The sequence below is a fragment of the Leuciscus leuciscus genome, assembly GCF_965113295.1.
Source record: "Leuciscus leuciscus genome assembly, chromosome: 8".
In the NCBI taxonomy this organism is placed as follows: domain Eukaryota; kingdom Metazoa; phylum Chordata; class Actinopteri; order Cypriniformes; family Leuciscidae; genus Leuciscus; species Leuciscus leuciscus.
The window spans coordinates 40,210,316-40,224,510 of NC_138732.1; the positions used below are offsets into that span (position 1 = coordinate 40,210,316).

Genomic DNA, 14,195 nt, shown 5'->3' on the forward strand with positions numbered 1-14,195 from the left:
TGGATGTAACCGATCGGCGAGAGTAGCCGCGTGCAGGCGGGGAGGAGCTGCAAACGGAGACGTGAAGTCGGACACTTTCTGGTTCCCGTAGTGACCGCTCACGTGGTGTTCGCGTACTTTACCACAGCTGAAGTGAAATAAATGTAATATTGGCCAAATAATACACAGATGTTTCAGAGACATTTTTATTCAATAGGCCTACTTTATGTACTGCTTCATACAGCGTCTGTTTGAACAAGAATAAAGTTCAACATAATTTCTACTATTAATGAAGTGGAGTCTATAGGCTACGTTTTTTAATCAGTTTTAATTTGATAAACATGACACAATATAACATACGACATGAAAAGAGTGTTTACTGTTATAAAAAACTGATTTGTGATCTTTAGAGTAACTAAAGGTGTTCGAATAAACACGAAACACACGTGATCGTTGTCATGAAGTGAATCCGGCCAATCGTGGGACAGCTGTGTCGTCATCAGCCCTCCTGCAGCCCAGTGCAGCCGCTCTTGAGAAGCTGCGCTGGCTGAGTTCTCCGGCTACTCTCGAAATGCTCTCGCGGTACTTTGATGGCATATGTCACAGTCACGTGGCGTCGGCGCTGTATCAAGTCAGACAAAATTTCTAACCGGCATGCACTGCTTCAAGTCAGTTGCCGATCGGTCTGCGCAGAGCTGTATGAAGTCGAACAAGCCTAATATAAATAGAGCACATTCACATCAGTTTGCCGATCGCGAGTTTATATGATATCTATGGTTACTACAGCCTACAGATTGCTAGCTAGCTATGCCTCATCACGGAAATGCATATAACCTGGATGCGATCACGTACAAAACAGATCAGTGTCCTTATTTAAATTTCCGAAAAACTAACGTATCACATCAACAAGAGGTGGATTAATTTTGTGAAGAGCCACCTTGATGGAGAGCTGAGGATCACCGCCAAAACCTGCCTCTGTAGTGATCATTTTACACGGGATAGTTTTATAAACTTTCGTCGGAGACAACTGGGATTCACTGATAGTCCGCTGTTACTGGTGAATGGGTCCGAGCCGACTATCTCCCGCCTCACCCTTTATCATCCCGTCGCGCCGACAACTGGTGCCATCGTTGGCAGTGCGTGCCCACCAATGAGTGCAAGTTGTTGCCTTGTGTGCTTATGTTATAATTATAGTAGGTAGTCCAGGCTCGAACATGTATGGCTTTGTAAAAAAAAGCTGCTAGGAGCATCCATTCCGGCTGTAGCGAGTGGGCGTGGTTTCAGCGCAGCCAGCGGACACGCCCCCAGCGTTTGAGAGCAGAGACTCCTGCTCATTTTTTCAAGATTTTGATAGTTTATTTTATGTACTTGCCGGCTTTTTTTTTCATTCAAATTTGTCTGGGTGGCTAATAACGCATTTTTCTGTGGTGTGACAAACTCAGAACACATACTTAATTTTGACTTTACAGGGACTTTAAGAACTGCGTCCAGTTCATCAATTCTAAGTTCAGAATCACAGATCTTTTTAAAAGATAAATCAATCTGGGGGATTAGTGGACTAAGATTTTGAAAAAGATTATTACAGTCTAATTTTGAGAACTGAGAAGAATATAATTTAGAATAAAACATGTAGACTTCATTTTCTATGATTTTAGAATCTTTCCTTTCCTCACCATTTACTAAAAGACTAGAGATGCAATTTTTTTGTTGTCGGCTTTTTTCTAGATTGAAAAAATAAGAGGAGTTCTTTTCACCTGATTCAATCCACCTTGCTCTCGATCTCACAAACGCTCCCTGTGCTTTGTCAAGATAATGTTCTAACTTGTTCTGCAACTCGACTAGTCTGCTTTTTCCTTCAGAGGTTAAATTGGTGTTGCTACAGCATGCATGTATTTCTTGTAATAATTTGCTTTCCATCTCTTTATTTTTTTTAACTAGTACTTTACTAAATTGAATACTTACTTCTCTAATTCGGAATTTGATGAATTCCCATTTATTACTATGACCAATAATCGCGTCATCATTTTGAATTTCAGAAATTGTTTCTCGGATTTTACTGCAATATTCTTCATTTTGTAATAATTTGGCATTAAACTTCCAAAAGCCTTTCCTATATGTTAATTTATTTGTAGGTTCTAAGATTAGTTCTATGAAACAGTGATCTGATAAAGGTGCATTTGACATAGTTATCTTTGTAACATGACTCATTATACTATCAGTACCCAACCAATTATCAATCCTAGATTTACAGCTTCCATTTGGTCTAAACCATGAAAAACCTGTTATTCCTGGATATATTATTCTCCAAATGTCACTAACATTATTATCAGCCATAAAGTTATTAATTAGGATATTATATTGAGGTTTTCCAACTCTAGCTGGCCACCTATCAAGCCACTCATTTGGAGTCATGTTCCAATCTCCTCCACATAAAATATAATCTGGAAAATATCGACCTTTAAGCTCATAAATCACCTTTGTTATATCATCTAACAATAATTTATTTTGGTTATCATTATTATATCCATATACGTTAATCAACATTAAGAAAGAACCTTCAGTTTTCACCACAGCTATCAACCAATGTCCTTCTGTGTCAGTCCAATGTGTAATAACTTCTCCTGGAAAGTTATTGAAGCAAATCGCTACTCCACCGGATCTTGAAGAGCCATGACTGAACAGGATTTTTCCGCCCCATTGATTCAACCAGAACGATGCATCAGCTTCTGAGGAATGAGTTTCTTGTAAAAAAAAAAACAATGAGATTTTTGCCCTTTACAAAATAAAAACAATGCTTTTCGTTTAACAAGATCTTTCAAGCCCCTAACATTTAAAGAACCAAACGAGATTTTAACATTAAGCATGAACTAACAAGACACAGAAAGAAAAGAAAAATAAAATAATAATGTTATACAATACTTAATATTATGCTACTAGAAAGAAAATGCTACATGTTAGAGCTCTCAAACCGCTCATGAAATCTCCACCTTTAAAGACTTAACTGAAAAGGATTGTAGACCGTTGTCCTCAATACGACGTCCAACAAAGTACACGTATGGAACCCCGGAAAAGGGTCCACTTTCCAGCCCGAAATTATATCATCCTGACAAAGTCAACCCGAAAGTATATCATCCTGAAGAAGTTTGTAGTCCGTTGTCTTCAACACGACGTCCATCAATGTACGCGTAGGGTCCACGGAAAAAGGCTCACTTCCCTGCCTTTCTTGCTTGGTCAACCAACGGCCATAAACGCTCTCGTGCCTCCAAATCCTCTTTGGGTAACATCTCCGCAAAACTGATACCTTCCATCCTGCATATTGGCGAGTCTTTGGTTTTCAGCCAGACTTCATCCTTCACATGTCTCAAAGCAAACAAGATAATGACTTGCCTGGTGCGATTATCCTCTCGTTTGCCAAGTCTATGAACAACATCCACCGCGCGCTCCATGTCTGTCGCATATTCTGGGGCAATTTTCTTCAGTATGGGAATGATGGTCGCTCTGAGGTTTTCATCTTTCTTCTCCTTTAGTCCCCTCACTCGAAGACATGGTCTCATGCTGTATCGTTTCTGTTCCATCACTTTCTTCTTCAATTCTTTATTTTCTTCCAGTAAATGACTATTAGCTCTCTCCACTTCCAACACTTTATTTTTAACCTCCTTTAGTTCTTCCGAGTTGAACTGCACAGTCTTGGTTAAACTAACAATCATGGCTGTGTTCTGTCGGTTTTGTTCTTTGATGTCTCCTAACTGCGACTCAATTCCAGTCACACGTTTACCCAACTCCAAGATTGCTTCCAAAATATCATTATTTGAGGCTTGGGGATGACCACTCTCAGTGTTTGGCTTGGCTTTCTTTTCTTTTAAAGTCTTACTTGGAGTTGGCGGCGTCGAGTCTTGTCCGCGTTCCCGCTTTGATTGCAGAGTTACGACGTCCATTGCACAATAGTCATGCTCGCCGTCCTTTGGCTTTTCTGGTAATGTAGGCTTTGACGAGGTCGGCATTTGCAATATTGCTGGTTTAAGAATCTGCTGAATATTCATCGTTTCAAATCGGGTAGAGACGATTAGTTAAATCGTGAAAATCTGCGGCCTTGAAGAGAGCTCTCAAAAACGCGACTGCCTACTCCGTCGCCATCTTGGTACCTCTCTTGAAGGACATCTCAATTCTCTAATTGCACCGCGAGGAGTCGAGGATCGAGGAGTGAGGAGGCTTCCTGAGGAGTTATGAGCGAGGATACACAGGTGTATCCTATGCGGAAGAGTTTTATCGACTTTAACGTGACGCACGTCTAAATTCTCCTCCCCCTTCACATCGGTCACAATCATTTTAATTTATACTTTACCTTTGCAGTTTATATAAACCACACATCTCAAATATTTCAACAGGGTATCTTGCTTTATTATTATTTATTATGAATTTCTTAAATAAACAAACTTCAACAACATAAGGGCAGATCCTTTGAGCGCTGCTGATGACGCGATGAAGTGACGCTTGATGAAGTGACGCTTGAATGATCAAGTATTCCAATGTTTAAAAAAAAGTTACATTCGATTCCTCCGTCCTCGCGTCTTTTCCTTGCAGCCTTCCCTCGCATCCTACAGGGGGCGGAGCTGAGACGCGAGGAAAGGAAACGAGGATGCACAAATAAGAAATGAGAAGCACCCGAAGTATCCGGTCACTCTGAAGCTCTGAAGTGATGGGTCCGGGCTGAGGACCCAATTAGTATGCCAGTAGTATGCCTGATCTAAATCTGTTCTCGCGATAACTTGTAGCTAACGTGAGCTGTTTTAGTGTTATTATGTGGTAGCTTTATGTAGAATGCTAAATCCCGCTGCTATATGCAAGGTAAGATTAAATTAAATTGTATATTGTATATGTAAATTGTGTATATTCTATAGCTAATATTTAAAATCTCAAGTTGCGTCAATAGCAGGAGAAAGACCGCGAAATTTAAAAATACTACTGTTAATGTGTCACGAAATGTAGTTTTAAGAGTTTTTCAGTCGATAATGTAGTTGTTTCAATCTCAAATATGTTGTTTGTTTATACAGATAGCGCCTATTTAAAAAATGTATCTGACGTTTTCGGAGATGTGAGATCCAAGGGATCACCGGGTGCTCAGCGCTCATGTACCCCGCCTGGAACAGCCTTACCTCGGCTAGATCTACTGCCGTCTGCCGCTGGTTTATGTCTCTAGTCTAGTGGTTAAACATGAGATATAATTCGTCTTGTGTAGGCTATATCTAACGGACAATCTTTGATATCATTAATCTATAATTTGTTCCCTGGCAAATCGTTTTGGCTGAGGGCAAAGTTTTAGTTTCATAACTTTATATAACGTTAAATTATTTAGGCTATTTATCTTTAACGTTGTAGCCTGCTGACTTGTGTTTGACTGAATCGTTTTACTTACTTTATTTCTTGACTTGTATAGCTTCTTATACCTTTTAGGCTGCTTTTATAATGGCTATTATTGATCAATAAAACTGAAATTTAACAAAAAGAGACAGGGTTGTGTCATTTTATTTTATATAGCCTATGTAAGAATATCTTAATATATATAAAATATGATATCACCAACACGGCATGTATTTATTTATTTTTTTCATGTATGGGATGGGAAGTATTTCAGGTGTCTTGAAAGAAAGAAATCAAGTATCACTGACAAAGGCTCAAAAGAGACCATGACTTTCTAAAAGATCTTTTAAAAACAGATTGTTTGTGTTTTTTGTTTTACTTTTAGGACTGGAGAAAATCTGGCAATGGGATGTCACGACTTCTTTTCTGTTTGTTAAATGCTCAGTTAGGTTTGGGATCTCTGCAAAGGAGTACCTTCTCACAACATAGCGACACTTTATAGTTAACTTAATGAATTACTAACGTAATGATAGTAGTAGCAAAATGAAAAAATATCATTGCCTTTTAATGTGTTATGTATTCTGTGATTTACAGTATCCGCTACGTTTGCTTATGATAAAACAACTAAATTTACATCATATTTTCTTCAATAAATAACATGATTTAAATACTGTGTGTTGCGTTCCCTCACATTACCTCTTTATGTCTCTAACACTGGTGGACATCTTTATTACAAGACTGCAGACGGATCAAACCGTCTAGTTGTCATCAGTGGTGTAGTGGTAAAAAAAGAGGTGGGTAAACTATAAATTCTGGTGGACCATGACGTGGTCACCCGGTATGTGTATCCTGATGACATTGCTATAGGCTATCATTTGATGGTAGCTACTACCAAGGGTATCACTGGTTGTTCCCTCATCATAGGTCACACAATCACTATTCAATTCATACATTAATCTAAGTTCTTGTTAAAGAGACTCAAAAAGGAATAATATGGTTGAAATCTATAAAGTTTAGGCTACTAAATGACAAAACAGAGAGAACAAAAATATTTAAGAGAGATAGAGAGGGAGGCTTATATCCAGGGCTTCCAATGCAATGCACTTGTAGCCTACATAATGATTAGGGATTTGGGATTATTTTCATAGTCGATTAATCTGTTGAATATTTCCTCAATTAATTGATTAGTTGTTTGGTCTATCAGAAAAATGTGGATCAGTGTTTCCCTGTAAATGGGAAAAGTCTTTAACCTGGTGCAGGCTTGATTCCCTCTGAATCTCTTGTACAGTTGGGTGTTGACATGCTCCCTACATTAAATCAGCTGCCTGTAATGAATAAAAATAAAAAATAAAAACTTTTTTTTGCATCGTTTTAATAATTTCCTGTTGCGGCTGCGATCAAGTTTCATTCTCGCGCAGCTTGTTTAGTAACTTCACGAGCGTGTGTTTTCTGCTACGTGTGTGCGCCGTTCTCTTGTTCCATGTGTGTGTGTGTGCAGTGGTGTAGTCTACGTGATACGCAGGTATACGCCGTATACCCACTAGAAAAGGCCAAGGATTTGCGTATACCCACTTAAAAAAAGCGTGAGGATACGTATCAACTTCGTTTTGTGTCAGAACTTTCACACTTTCATTCATAAATTCACCCCGTCTGTGTTTGCGAAGCGACGGATCGAATCGCGGAATCCAGTCACAAATGGAACTTGCTATATAAAGCAGAACGTCACGGAATTAGGCTATTTTTGAATGAATAAATCAAAAGTAGCTGCTGTACAATGAATCAAATCTCGATATGGACTAGTGTCTATGAATATTAAAGCTAAAAGAGACTGCAATTGTTCTACGCGTCTCTGGGAATGAGCGCTCAGTGTGCTCCACTACACACACACACACACACACACACAGAAGCACGCGTGACTCACGCTCGTGGTGTTTTCAGCGTTTCACTGTATTGAGACATGATGTAGGCTACACATGTGCATTTCATCGCAGAGCTGCTATGAGAGTCACTTGATGAGAATTTCACCATTTCATTTGATAAAACTATCGTCATTTATTCGTTTCATATACACACAGAAACTGTTATGTCTTTACGACAACCTGTCAAAATAAAAGTTCTGTATAACTTGAAGAAATTATAACAGAAATATATTACTATTGCACAGAGTATACTTCAGGCCTAATAATAATAATAATAATAATTATAGTTTATTAAAACACACAGAAACTCAAATGTCTACAACCCACCAAAATAAAAGTTCGGTATAACTCAAATTAATTAGAAAGGAATTGCACAGTAAAATGTTTTTTAAAATAAAATTTTTTTCAAAAACACCATTTCTAAAAGTAAATTTGTATTTGTGCCTATAATGTTTTTTTTTTTTTTATTGTTGATAATTGTCAACTGATAAAACCTGTGCTTCAGGGACCATATTCATATAACAAATAAATAAATTGATAACACTTAGTATTTCATAATGCTCTCAATTACATGTCGATGCATACTGTATGCATTAGTGAGTGTGGTGGTGCTTATGGGGTGACGCTCTGGGCTGGGTGAGTATGCGGCGGGGTGGGGGGGTGGGGGGGAGCTGGGGGTGTTATATTAGAGTATACTCACTACAAAAAACTAGACTACACCACTGTGTGTGTGTCTGCGCGCTGCGCTCTCTGCTCAATGTTCTGCTCCGTGTTTGCGCTGCGCGTTCTGCTCTGTCCTTAACGGCCCAAATGCTCGAATCATGTACCGATCGGCGATCACGCACTGGAAAAGCAAAGTCCGCTCAAATAACGTGAAATTTAGAGGTGGATAAACGCATTTTGTAGGTGGGCAAACGCTATTTCCGAATTTTGGGAGGTGCGTAAACGGCGTTTACGTGCGTTTAGCCTCCACTACATCCCTGATTGTCATGGATGAGAAACAGAAGGAACGAGTCCTTCGGGACTGCCATGACAGCCCAGCTACAGGTGGGCATCAGGGGATAACAAGGACATTTAATAAGATTGCAAGCGCATACTACTGGCAAGGCATCTTTCGGACGTCACGAAGTGGGTAAGATAATTGTAGACTCAAATTCCCGAACCACAAGATGGTTTCATACAGCCCCTCAAGTGTAAATAATTAACTCATGGGTACGTTATGTAGAGGCCACGACATATTATATTGAGGCCACAAGATCATATTATATTAAATACTTAATGGTGTTAAGTCGTGTCACAAAGTATACACCATTCTTTTTGATGTTTCACCGGCACTCAAACACGCCAGAGGTTCTAAACACAAAGGTAGTATCTGAGACAGATTGCTTTGTAGCAGAGGATCCGAATATTGTAATGCCAACACGGATAGTAGAGGTGACAGCAGTACAGGCAAAGGTAATTGTCTCTAGTATGAACTATAATTAAGTAATAATTCACATTATTTAAGGTATTCTATTAAAGGGATACTTCAGCTCTGGGAAGATGAATTTAAAATAGGTCATTTAAGTAGAAGAAATGTGAAGAAATTTTTGAATTTGGAGCTTTCTAGACTGAGAAAAGCCAGAAAATGTATTTTTGGCTTATGTGGATGAAAGACAACAACTCCCAGTATGCACTTGCTTCGCTGCCCTAGGAGGCCACGCCTACCGGTAAGAGAGCGCAGTTGAACAACAAGGCTATTAGGCTAGCCTACGTGATGAGTTTGCCAGGGATTTAGAGATCGCCCAAAATGTCTGGGATTCGGCTTTTGCGTTCTACAGTCGCCATTCATTATGTTTACTGTGGCGAGCAGGACGAGGCTGACGGCCGCGGGAGAACGGCGCGAGGCCGGTGGCGTCATTACTGAGACGCGCCGGGTCTTGCATCTCTCACGGAGGAGCGGGAATTTTCTTAGCAATGGTAAAACGCACATCAACCGATCACTTGGGCTACGTTCACACTGCAGGCTGAAACGACCCAATTCCGATTTTTTTGCCCCTATGCGACCTGTATCTGATCTTTTCATGACAGTCTGAACGACACAGATCCGATCTTTTCAAATGCGACCCAGGCCACTTGGGTATGTGGTCCCAAATCCGATACATATCCGATCTTTTCAAATGCGACTTCAGTCTGAACGGCCAGGTCGCATTTATCCGACCCGCACGTCATTGATACGCGAAAAACGTCATAATCCTGCGTTGAAGTAGTCGTCGGTTTGAAAACGGACTGCATATTCGTCGAGCTGAGGTAAATCTGCCGAACGGGTCGACCTCGACGAGCCCGTTAATAAAAAAAAAATAAAATAAAAAAAGCCCACGGCCATTATATACGTTATGTTAACTTATTTGTGCTGAATCTGATATTAGATAGATCAGCGGCTGCTGTCTGGCTCTTGTGTAACGGTCGCTGCGCGCGCTCGTGTGTGTGTGTGTGTGTGTGTGAGAGAGAGAATCACAGTTAAAGTTTAGCTACTTCCGCAAACAAAAAGTGACGTCGTTGACCGTTGAGTACTCTTCTGCGCATGCGAGTCACTTCTGGGTCATTTCACGTTCACACAGGAGATCACAAAAGGTCGCATTTAATTGGAAATGTGAACGGCCTTGCAAAAAAATCGAATTTTTTCAAAAAATCGGAATTGAGCATTAAGCCCTGCAGTGTGAACGTAGCCTCGTCTAGCGTTCATGTAAACACTACATTCAGACTCACCAATCGGAATGAATTCAGTTAGATTGAAACAAAAGGTGTGCATGTAAACAGTGAATGGCGACCGCAGAACGCAAAAGCTGAATCCCGGACATTTTGAACGATCTCGCCCGCCGGACAAGTCCGGGAAAAGGAGGATGGTAACCCCTACTTACTCAGCTTTCTCCTACTATTCAGCTTTCTCCACAGAACAAGAGCCTGTTAGCTTAGCTTCCAAAGAAAGACGGCTGACACTGTGTACATTCTGTGAGTCAGATCCCACCCTCTATGGGCGGGTTGAACACATGCGGAACAACGCCTTGGCTGTAGTCTTTAGCCTCTGGCCAGAAAATCCTCCGATGACGCAAAATGACGATTTTTGCGTCATCGGAGGATTTTTTCCAGACAAAAAATACATAAATCTCTTGTCTCAGGGGGATATGAGGGTGGAAAGCATGGTAATTCGAAAATACTACAGGTTTTCTACTAATACAAAGCTTAATGCTAAATCCTGAAGTATCCCTTTAAGTCTGTTTATTGTACATTATCTTCATAAGGTGCGGGATCACATTGAAAAAGCACAGGGGAAGCAAAAGGCAGAGTACAAGTCCCGGAAAAGAAAAAATGTGAAATCATTTCACATCCATGAAGGAGAGGAGGTACTCAAAGCAAACAAAAGAAAAGAGGGACGCAAAGGTGGACGTTTAGAGGGGAACTGGACAGGCCCTTTTGTAGTCAAAGACATTACCGGAAAAGGGGTTGCTACACTTGCAGACAAATCAGGCAACATTCTCCGCCAGAAAACCAATGTGTCCCAACTCAAACCATTCCTGCGGCGTGACATTAACCTGAATGGTGAGAAAGGCAGTACATTACAGTAGATGGTCCACTTTTTGAAGTAAATGTTTATGGCAAATTTAAAATATTACATATACAACCTTTTTCAGTGAAAATTCATGATGACCATGATTCTTACTGCCTGAAGACAGACATGGCAGGAGGTGATGCATCACGCACAGGAATGCTTTATTTGATTTAATTTTTAAAAAGTACAATAAGTAACTTTGACAAAGATTTGTGACTGATCCAAATGTGTTTACAGAAATTGAAAAATAAAATCAGTTTTCCGTGGATCGCTTTCACATCTTGGAGCTAGAAGAGGTAAGATGTCAAATAAATGGAAGTCTGTTATATATTATATAATATTATATATGTAAGACAATTACAAAGCTTTTTTTTTTCTAGGAAATGTATATGAGAATTTTGAGTGAGGAAACCGACAGAAAGCGGCCACTCATTCAGTTTCCGAGATGCCAGGCCACAGTTGAAGATTTCGAGACACTGTGTCCACAGAAGAAAAGTTTCCCATGGCTGAATGACGACGTTAGAATTTTAATTTGCGAGTCTCTATTTGCCCCAATGGAATAAATGCTTTGTGGGATCTCCATATCTCAGCTCTGGAAGGCTCTAGATCCTCCAATCATGCATTCATGTCTATGTCTCAGCACCCTCTAACAGAATCCAAGATTTCAAGAATATCCAAGAAACTTTATTTTTTGACCCAAAATATCTATAAGGTACGTGTCACAGGGTAAGCCTGTGACTATGCATGGACTGAACACGCGCACACACACACGCACACACACACACATTTCATACATACACCGGCGTCATGTTAACACGGTCTGTTTGCCGGCACTGACAATCATGTATACACGGACTTGTGTAGAATTTGATGTTATTGTATGTTTAAAGGTGTGTTGTGGTGTATTATGTCCTGTATGTTGATATTACCTGGTTTACGCGAGATATATGGGGAATCAGTGGCTGTAACATCAGCGCATATAACATGATAGGATTGTTGTCTTATGTACAGAAATAAATCACCCCACCATTATTATTTGATTTATATAGTTTATTAAGTACAGTGTTAAGAGTGATACAAATATACTTACGACATTTAACGAGTCATTTGCCAAACCTGTTCAGTTAAAAATCCGGTCTATTTATACATGGTGTTCGCGCCATCTTGGTAGCGCGTGCGTCCGGGTGTGTGACGTCACCGGGGGTTCCATCCGTCATAGCTGTACAAAAGTTATTTGTTTTATTATTTGTGTGTACATAATGTGTGTGTTATGTGTGTATCTGCAGATATGAGTTATGGTATTTATTATTGTTATTATTATATGTATATGTGATTTATGTGAAACATAGTTACCTTTCAAATGGTATGTCCCGGACCAGGGGAGGAGTTAGGCCTATAAAATGGCTCCAGAAATTTAGCATGGGGTTGGGAAGTGCTGTTTGTGTCGTGCGATTGCATGTACAGGTCAGAGTTTGTCTTGTTAATATAATTTATTTTTGATCATGTGTTTGGTGCAGTTTGTATTTTGTTGTTTAAATTTTTGTTTTTGTGTTTTTTTTTTCCACAATTATTGAGCGTCTCATCGTGTGGCAAATAAAAAAAAAGCTCTCTTGAACTTGACCAATGGCTTCCTCTGTCACTTTGGGCCTCCATCCGCTACTGCTATCGTAACAGTACGTACACCTTATAGTTTTTTTGGGGCAAAAAATAAAGTTTCTCGGATATTCTCGAAACCGTGGATTCTGTTAGAGGGTGCTGAGACATAGACATGAATGCATGATTGGAGAAATTTTGGGACTCAGGCGAGCCCTCCATATGTGTCCAATGGCAGCTTATTTATATGGTCTTTTGTACACGAACCTCCTATATGTACTTCTTTTATTATTCAACAACATTTTATTGAAATCTACTATTTCTTTTAGATTCTTGACACAAGGATTGCACAGCTCTGTAAAGCACATGGTGGAACTGCTTTACAGGTGCACACGTTCGTTCTCTGGTGGCGATCCTTCACTATGAAGAAATATGTGGATGACAGTCACATTTCTTGTCTGAAGGTAAATGAAAATCTATGAAATAAATTTCAGGGGCAGGGGACACACTTACTTACTTATTTACTTAAAAATATTTTCAAGGACCTTGATGAGAATGACACAGTCCTTATTCCAAGAATTGTTGGTGGACAGAGCCCCGAAAAGGGAAACCACTTCATTTTGTGGGTATGTATGGAAAAAAAAAATACATTTTTGCTCAACAGTTGTTACTCTGGTTAAAGCGGTTTCTGTTTATGTTGTAAAGGTCTTGGATGGTTTGCTGAATCGTATTCGAGTTTACGACCCCACTGGCAACTACAAGTCAATTTCTGCGATGGACCTGGCCATACTATGGTATTTTGTGCTTTGTAAATGTCAAAATTGTTATCTTTATTTACTAATGTACATTTATTAATTTCTTTTTTCTTTTGTGCAAAAGCAATGCCTTCCGAAATACTTGGGACTTGGGAAAATGGACTGTTGAGTACCCAGAACAGTGGAGGCTGGCTGGCTCTAACAACTGTGGGGTTTTGGTTTGTACAGCAAGTTAAATAAATGCTTTTATTTATTTATTTTATTTTATTTTTATCTACATTACTTTAACAACTGTGTTTATTTCATTAGATGGCAGAAATAGAGGTGAGGGACAAATGGACCTCCATGAAAAACGAGGTGATACAGGGAGACGATCTTTGGCATATCACGCATCATCAATGGCAGCATATGCTGTTCAGCATATGACGTATAAAAGGTATGTGTAAAATGTGTGTCCTCATTCATATACATGGATTTCTCAGCGACGTCATCACTGCTTGCGCACGCAACCTGGAGGCAGAAAGACCCGCGGTCTTCGTACCGGAGTAAAGGGTTTAGGCTAGTAACAAAGTGGTGGTGTTGTCGCTAAGTCAAAATGCCAAGGAGTTGTTGCGTAATTTATTTACATGCAGGCCTATCTGTTGTGTTTTATCTGCTCATTTAAATTATATGTGTTGTAAGTAACTCCAAATCTAGGCGAATGGAAGAGTGGGACAGAAGGAGGAAGTTGTATGTTATATTCTTTCTATTCATAATTTGACGAGCTGCACATGACCGACCACATAGCTAGTTATATGCATCAAGGGATTTGTACGCTCTAATCATTTCTCTTGTATACACACTTGGTGTCTGAATAAGATAATTATATATATCAGGCCATACAATTGCTGGCCACTTCTTGTCATCCACAATCCAAAGATCGTCATGTATTGCGTAGGGATCCGGCAAGATCTCACCAATGCTGAGAGTAAGTTTTTTGATATAATCGCCACGGTCGGAGGT

At 39.7% G+C, this 14,195-nt stretch overlaps 2 long non-coding RNA genes across 4 annotated transcripts; both read left to right on the forward strand.

Moving 5' to 3' along the window:
• Nucleotides 1–8,321: 8,321 nt before the first annotated feature.
• On the forward strand, nucleotides 8,322–12,855 carry LOC309505133. 3 transcript variants are annotated; one of them, XR_014208310.1, is made up of 4 exons: nucleotides 8,322–8,388; nucleotides 8,605–8,711; nucleotides 10,538–10,791; nucleotides 12,559–12,855. It is a non-coding gene; the product is annotated as an uncharacterized lncRNA (long non-coding RNA). The 3 variants fall into 3 exon arrangements; XR_014208311.1 differs by having other exon boundaries at nucleotides 8,332–8,711; XR_014208312.1 differs by lacking the exon at nucleotides 12,559–12,855 and adding an exon at nucleotides 10,928–11,003 and having other exon boundaries at nucleotides 8,332–8,711; nucleotides 10,538–10,835.
• Nucleotides 12,856–12,871: 16 nt separating this feature from the next.
• LOC309505126 lies at nucleotides 12,872–13,405 on the forward strand. Its single transcript, XR_014208303.1, has 4 exons — nucleotides 12,872–12,902; nucleotides 12,981–13,064; nucleotides 13,144–13,232; nucleotides 13,318–13,405. It is a non-coding gene; the product is annotated as an uncharacterized lncRNA (long non-coding RNA).
• Nucleotides 13,406–14,195: the final 790 nt, after the last annotated feature.